Here is a 5,950-nt window from a genome sequence, read left to right on the forward strand (position 1 = left end):
CATTCGTGAGTTCTAGGCAGTGTGGAGTGGCAGCAAGGACCATGGACCCTGGACATCAAGTGTGTCCTAAACCCAGATCTGCCATTACTATCCATCTGACCGCAGGTAAGTTATATGACCTCTCTTTGCCTGAGTTTCCTCATCTGTAAAATGGATTTAAAGGTAGTGCCCATGTTTCCTTTTGGGGTGATGAAAATATTTTGGAACTTGATAGAGGTTGCACAGCATTGTGAATACACTAAATGCCATTAAATTGTTCACTTTAAGATGATCAATTTTATGCTATGTCTATTCTACCTCAATAAAACAAATTTTCTTTTAAAGTAGTACCTGCATCATGAGGTTGTTACAAGGATTTAATGTTGATATAGGTAAAGTTCCGAGAACAGTGTCTAGCCCACAGTGTCATGTAAGCACTAGCTATTATTTTGTTCCAGAAAGTACGCTGAGCAATTCACACCCAATAAGTCCTCACAATCATCCATGAAATAAGTACTGCTATTACTCGCATTTTGCAGATGAGGAAATTAACATTTGGAGGGTTAAAGCGCTGCTCCAGTTATTGTGGCTTTGTAGAAAATTACTCCAACCGTGCGACGTAAAGAAGCCATTTTTTAGCCTGCGGATTCTGTCGCTCAGAGATTCAGACAGAACACAGCAAGAACTGTTTGTCTCTGCCCCACAAGATCTGGTGCCTCCGCTGGAAGACTCGGAGGCTGGGGGATGGAATGGTCTGATGCTGGCTGTTAACTGGGAGGCTTGGTTCCCCTCCACAGGGGCCTCTCCGTGAGGTCTCTCTCTCTGAAGACCTCCTTACAGCATGGTGGCTGGGTTCTCAGGGGAAGGGTCCCCAGGGAAGGGGGGCAGGTGCAAGCTGGGTCCTCTTTACAGCCCACCATCAGAAGCCATGCAGTATCACTCCCACCACACTGGAGTCACAGAGGCAGTCCTAAAGTCTTACACAGGCTCAAGAGGGGGAAAATAGATTCCACCCCTTCATAGGCAATGACAAGATCCTAGAAGAGCACATGGGACCAGAAATATCGTTGTGGCTATTATCAGACAATGCAATCTGCCACGTACCTTCCTAAGGTCACCTAGGCTGTCAGAGACGGAGCTTTGGATTCCAGACTTTCACTCCAGAGCCCAGTTCTTGTCCACTGTGTGCTGAGTTGCAGTGTTTTCATCTGTCAAATAGAAGACAATGAAATCTTTTACTCTAGCAGGCTATAAAGATAAGCCTTAGTTGGGTGCCTTAGTTTCCTAATCTTTAAAATGGGGTTTATACGTGGAATCTTAAAAAAAAAAAAAAAAGATACAAATGAACTTATATACAAAACAGAAATAGACTCACAGACATAGAGAACAAACTTACGTTACCAAAGGGGAAACTGGGGCAGGGGGAGGAATAAATTAGGAGTTTGGGATTAATATATACACACTATTATATATAAAATAGATAACTAACAAGGACCTACTGTAAGAACAGGGAACTATACTCAATATTTTGTAATAACCTACAAGGGAAAGGAATTTGGAAAAGAATATATACATATATATGTATAACTGGGTCACTTCTCTGTACACCTGAAACTAACAGAACATTGTAAATCAACTATACTTCAAGAAAAATAAATTTAAAAATAAAATGGGGGCTTCCCTGGTGGCGCAGCGGTTGAGAGTCCGCCTGCCGATGCAGGGGACACGGGTTCGTGCCCCGGTCCAGGAAGATCCCACATGCCGCGGAGCGGCTGGGCCCGTGAGCCACGGCCGCTGAGCCTGTGCGTCCGGAGCCTGTGCTCCGCAACGGGAGAGCCCACAACAGTGAGAGGCCCACGTACCACAAAAATAAATAAATAAAAATAAAATGAGGTTTATAAAAGCTCCTATGTCTTTAGGCTGTTATGAGGATTGCCTATGGTTTATAAGTAATAGTGATAAGCAGACTGGAATGTTCATGGCAGCTGGTCAGTACATTCTCTTCCCAATAGAAAAGTCTACCTGGGAAGCCAAAGTAAGATCAGAAGTTTCCTTGCTTAGGATTACCTGTAAGCACCATGCCTACTCACACAGATTTAGCCCAACCAAGAGAAACAAGACTTTCATCGTTGCCCCATCCAGGACATTGACAAATGGATACTCTCTCCTTCCCTTCTTTTCTTTCAACCATGTTGCTGCAACATCACCTCATGCGGCAATTAATTAGATTACTGCTTATCTTACATTAATTATTGTGCAACAGTGTCTCCCCAATGAGGTTCTCAGAAATACCTTAGTCAGCAGCAAATTTTTAAAACTTCTCTTAGGGAAGATTTTCACACACAGTTATAACCTCTCCCATGTTAGGTTAACTCTTATAAATTTCCCTTCTAGCCAGGAATGCTTCCGAGCTTGCTTCTTAATTCTGGGGGTTGCACTTCGTTTGGGTCCTGCAGCTCCCGCACAGGCAACATTCCACTTGTGTCTGATCACTAAATGAAGCAATTGAGTCACTGCCACCCGCAGTAATAACACATTCTGACAAAAACATGAAAGATAGCGTATCTCTGCCTTAACTCATGTGGGTATCAGTAGAGGGAAAGAAAGTAAATTCTTCTAAAATACAGACAGAATCTTTTATCAATGAAAAACTGTCATCCAGTCTTTCTTATCTCTTTGTGCAAAGACAGCGGGATTTATCTTTCTTAGAAGCAAGCTTCCAAATGAATATCATGCCCGTTTTGCCAAGGTGAGTAGTCTGTCATTGTTGGGCAAGCAGACATGTTTTACATAGATGTTGTGGTGCACGCACGCCGTTTGTCATCAATCCCCATGCCCTCCAAGGTGTCCTGAAGCCCATAGCGTTAGTTAGCCCATTTCTCTCCCAAAAAAGGAGAGTCCCGTGTGCTCAAAGCCTGTTCTGCAAAATCCCATGTTGCGATCTCTGCATCCAGCCATATTAGCTCCATCGTAGCTGCTTCCCTAACAGCTGAAGGAAAGCTTGGCTAGAAGCTTCTCCTCCGTTGGATGGAAGAGTCCAGATTGGAGTCAACATTATGAAGAAATCCTTTCATCTCTCTAGGCACCAGCAAGTAGCAGTTCCTTCTTTTCATTCTTTATTTTTAAAAAGGCTTTTATTTTTCTGTAAACCCAGCTTTAGGTTTTCTCCTGTGGGTTTGCTCCCTTGGTAATAACTGAAGAGTAAACAGTCTCAGGAAAATAATAATAATAGCTAACATTTACCTTGTGCCAAGCACCTTTCTGCGCATGTTATGTGTCTTAACTCACTTACTCTTTGTAACAGCCTATGTGGTAGTACTACAATTGTCCCATTTTACGGATAGAGAAACTGAGACACGGTGGCCTCAGAGGTCACACAGCTAGCAAGCAACAGAGTCAGCATGTGAAGCCAAGTAAACGGGTTCCAGAACCCGAAATCTCAACCACTTCTTTGTCCTGTTGGTCAAGAAGCTGAAAGATGGCAGCTGCATTGTTATGTGACTCTTCTAAATGACAGCCCAGAAATGTTACACCCTGATACTAAGGACTCCCCCCAGAGACTGCCGCTGTGTCTCCTCTCTTTTGCTCAGACTGGGAGGCATCATTCTTCTTAAGCCCAAAGTGAGACCAAATCCAGGGTTACAGGGAACATTTCCCCCACTCAGGCCAAGTCACAAGGTCCTCAGAGTAGAGAGTCTTTCTAGCTGAGAACACTTGGAAGTTCTATTGGTTGGAATTGGGGACTAACTTAAGCCAAACAGGGCATTTATTAGAAGAATACAGAGAGACTTACAGAACTGAAGGAAGCAGAGCCCCAGGCTGCGGGGAGAACGGGAGCTCAAAGACGGTCTCTTTGGGGCAGATCCATGGGGACACCCAGGGTCTCACTGCAATCTGCCCTCTAATGGCTCATGGACCAGTGGAAACTCCAGGACAGGGAGTCTTGTTGCCCTACCTTGAGTCACATGCCCAAGCTCAGGGTCCGTTGGAGGAGCCTTGTGGGGAATTCTGACTCAGGGGATTGGTGGCCCATGCTTTGAAAGACACTACAGCTCACTTGTTACCACTAAATGCCTTTTTTAAATTATGAAGCAATTCCATACAAAGGCAAGCTGCCACTGAAAGCTTCCAAGAATCCTGGAAAGGATGGAGGACAAGCATCGTTTTCCTTTCTACAGATCAAGACTCTGGGACGAGAAAGGTTAAGTAATGTCCAGGGGGCACTCCGGTTGAGTTGCACCTCAGGTCTTCTAACTCCTGGACGCTGCTTTTCCACCCCACGTGGTGCCCTGGAGAGCTAAATGCGGACCCATGGTGGTTCTTCTCTCTCTGTGGCCTGGCATCTCGAGTCTTTATGTCCCCTTCCTCCTGTCCCCACCCAACATCCTCAGACACACTGGCAAACATATTCATTCAGTAGCCCACACCCTGCAGGGAAAGGGCCAAGCTACACGGCACAAGGACCCCCTCTGTAGGGAGAGAAGAGGATGAAACCACTGAGCTTTGTCGATGGTGACGGACCCCTGGCTGCAGGACCTGCTCTCTTGGCAGAGATGCCAGGGGACATGATCGCCAGCCTCTTCTGTTCTCCTAACTCCCAGTCGTGTCTGTTTTCCTAGAGCTGGGCTGGGGGAGGGAGAGGGTTTATTAGATGCAGCAGGGAGCACGGCTCAAGAAACACTTGAGTGGTTCTCAGTCAGGCGTGAACTAGTATATGCAGCTGAAGGTTCTGGGGTGGTGGTGGAGGGCAGGGAGGCAGGCAGGGCTCTCTCCCTTTCACATCTGGGAGAGCACCTGGCTGCACCCTCCCCAAGGCCATGCCAACGGGAGAACAGCGTGGATTAGGACCCCATCAGACTTAACAAAGTAACATTTACTTATGCTCATGGGCGTCAAGGGCTATTTCATCACCACTAGTGGAGCGGATTGGTTTGACACAAGCTAAAGTCATAAAACACCCCTAAAATCTGTCTTGAAATAGGGAAGGGAAGAGAATTTATTATTATTGTCCCTCAGTCACACAAAAAAAGGGAGTAAAAATGAATGAAGGTCACCGTTCCCTTCACAGCTGATCGCCTTACCTTTCTCTTTGCGCCTTGCCTCCACAGTAAATTGCAGTTGGAAACAAGAGGCGCATACTAGATGATTTTCCGGTGTTGCTTTCATTTTCCCCAAGAGGAGAAGGGACAGTCCATTTAAAACAACTGAGCTATTATATCACAGTGCTTCTTGTTTAAAATTCAAACGTCACTGGAAACCTGCTCCAGCAGAACTAAACATAACAGGAGGTATGAGAACCATATTATTTCAAAAATAAGAATCCCAAGTACACGTGCAGTTCAGTGCTTTTCCAAAATTGATATATATAAGATTTTAACATATATACATAAATATTATATACATGTATATTATAAGTATATATACATATTATGTGATATACTATATAATATACACGTATACATATAGTATATATACTAAATATTATATACTATATATATAATACTGTATATGTATATAAAATACTTGACCTTCACATAAACTCTGGGAGGCAGATGGATGAAACTGAGATTCAGTCTAAGTGACTTGCCCCAAGACATATACCTAGAAATGGCAGGGCCATTAAACTTGGTTTTCTGACTCCATGACCAATGCTCTTTTCTCCATGATTCTCCATATTTCAGGTACTAACTCAAGACATACTCAAAAACTTATCCTGTGGCTCGTCTAAATGAGGCATGGTACCTAACTGCACGGGTAGCCTAGTTCCATGCTGTCTCTGGACAGCCCACAACAAAATGTCTAAACAAAACTGCATGCAAACAAACCTCACACTGGTATAGATTCCCCGGGAGCAGGAAGTTCATGGTCACTAGCTCTGGAAACACAGATAAATATTTAAAATAACAGAGAAATTTTCCCTGTGGGAAAATGCTTAATTAGCATCCATTAGAAGCGTGCAGGATCGTGTAGG

This window comes from Lipotes vexillifer, unplaced genomic scaffold (genome assembly GCF_000442215.2).
Source record: "Lipotes vexillifer unplaced genomic scaffold, Lipotes_vexillifer_v1.1 scaffold965, whole genome shotgun sequence".
NCBI classification, from domain to species: domain Eukaryota; kingdom Metazoa; phylum Chordata; class Mammalia; order Artiodactyla; family Lipotidae; genus Lipotes; species Lipotes vexillifer.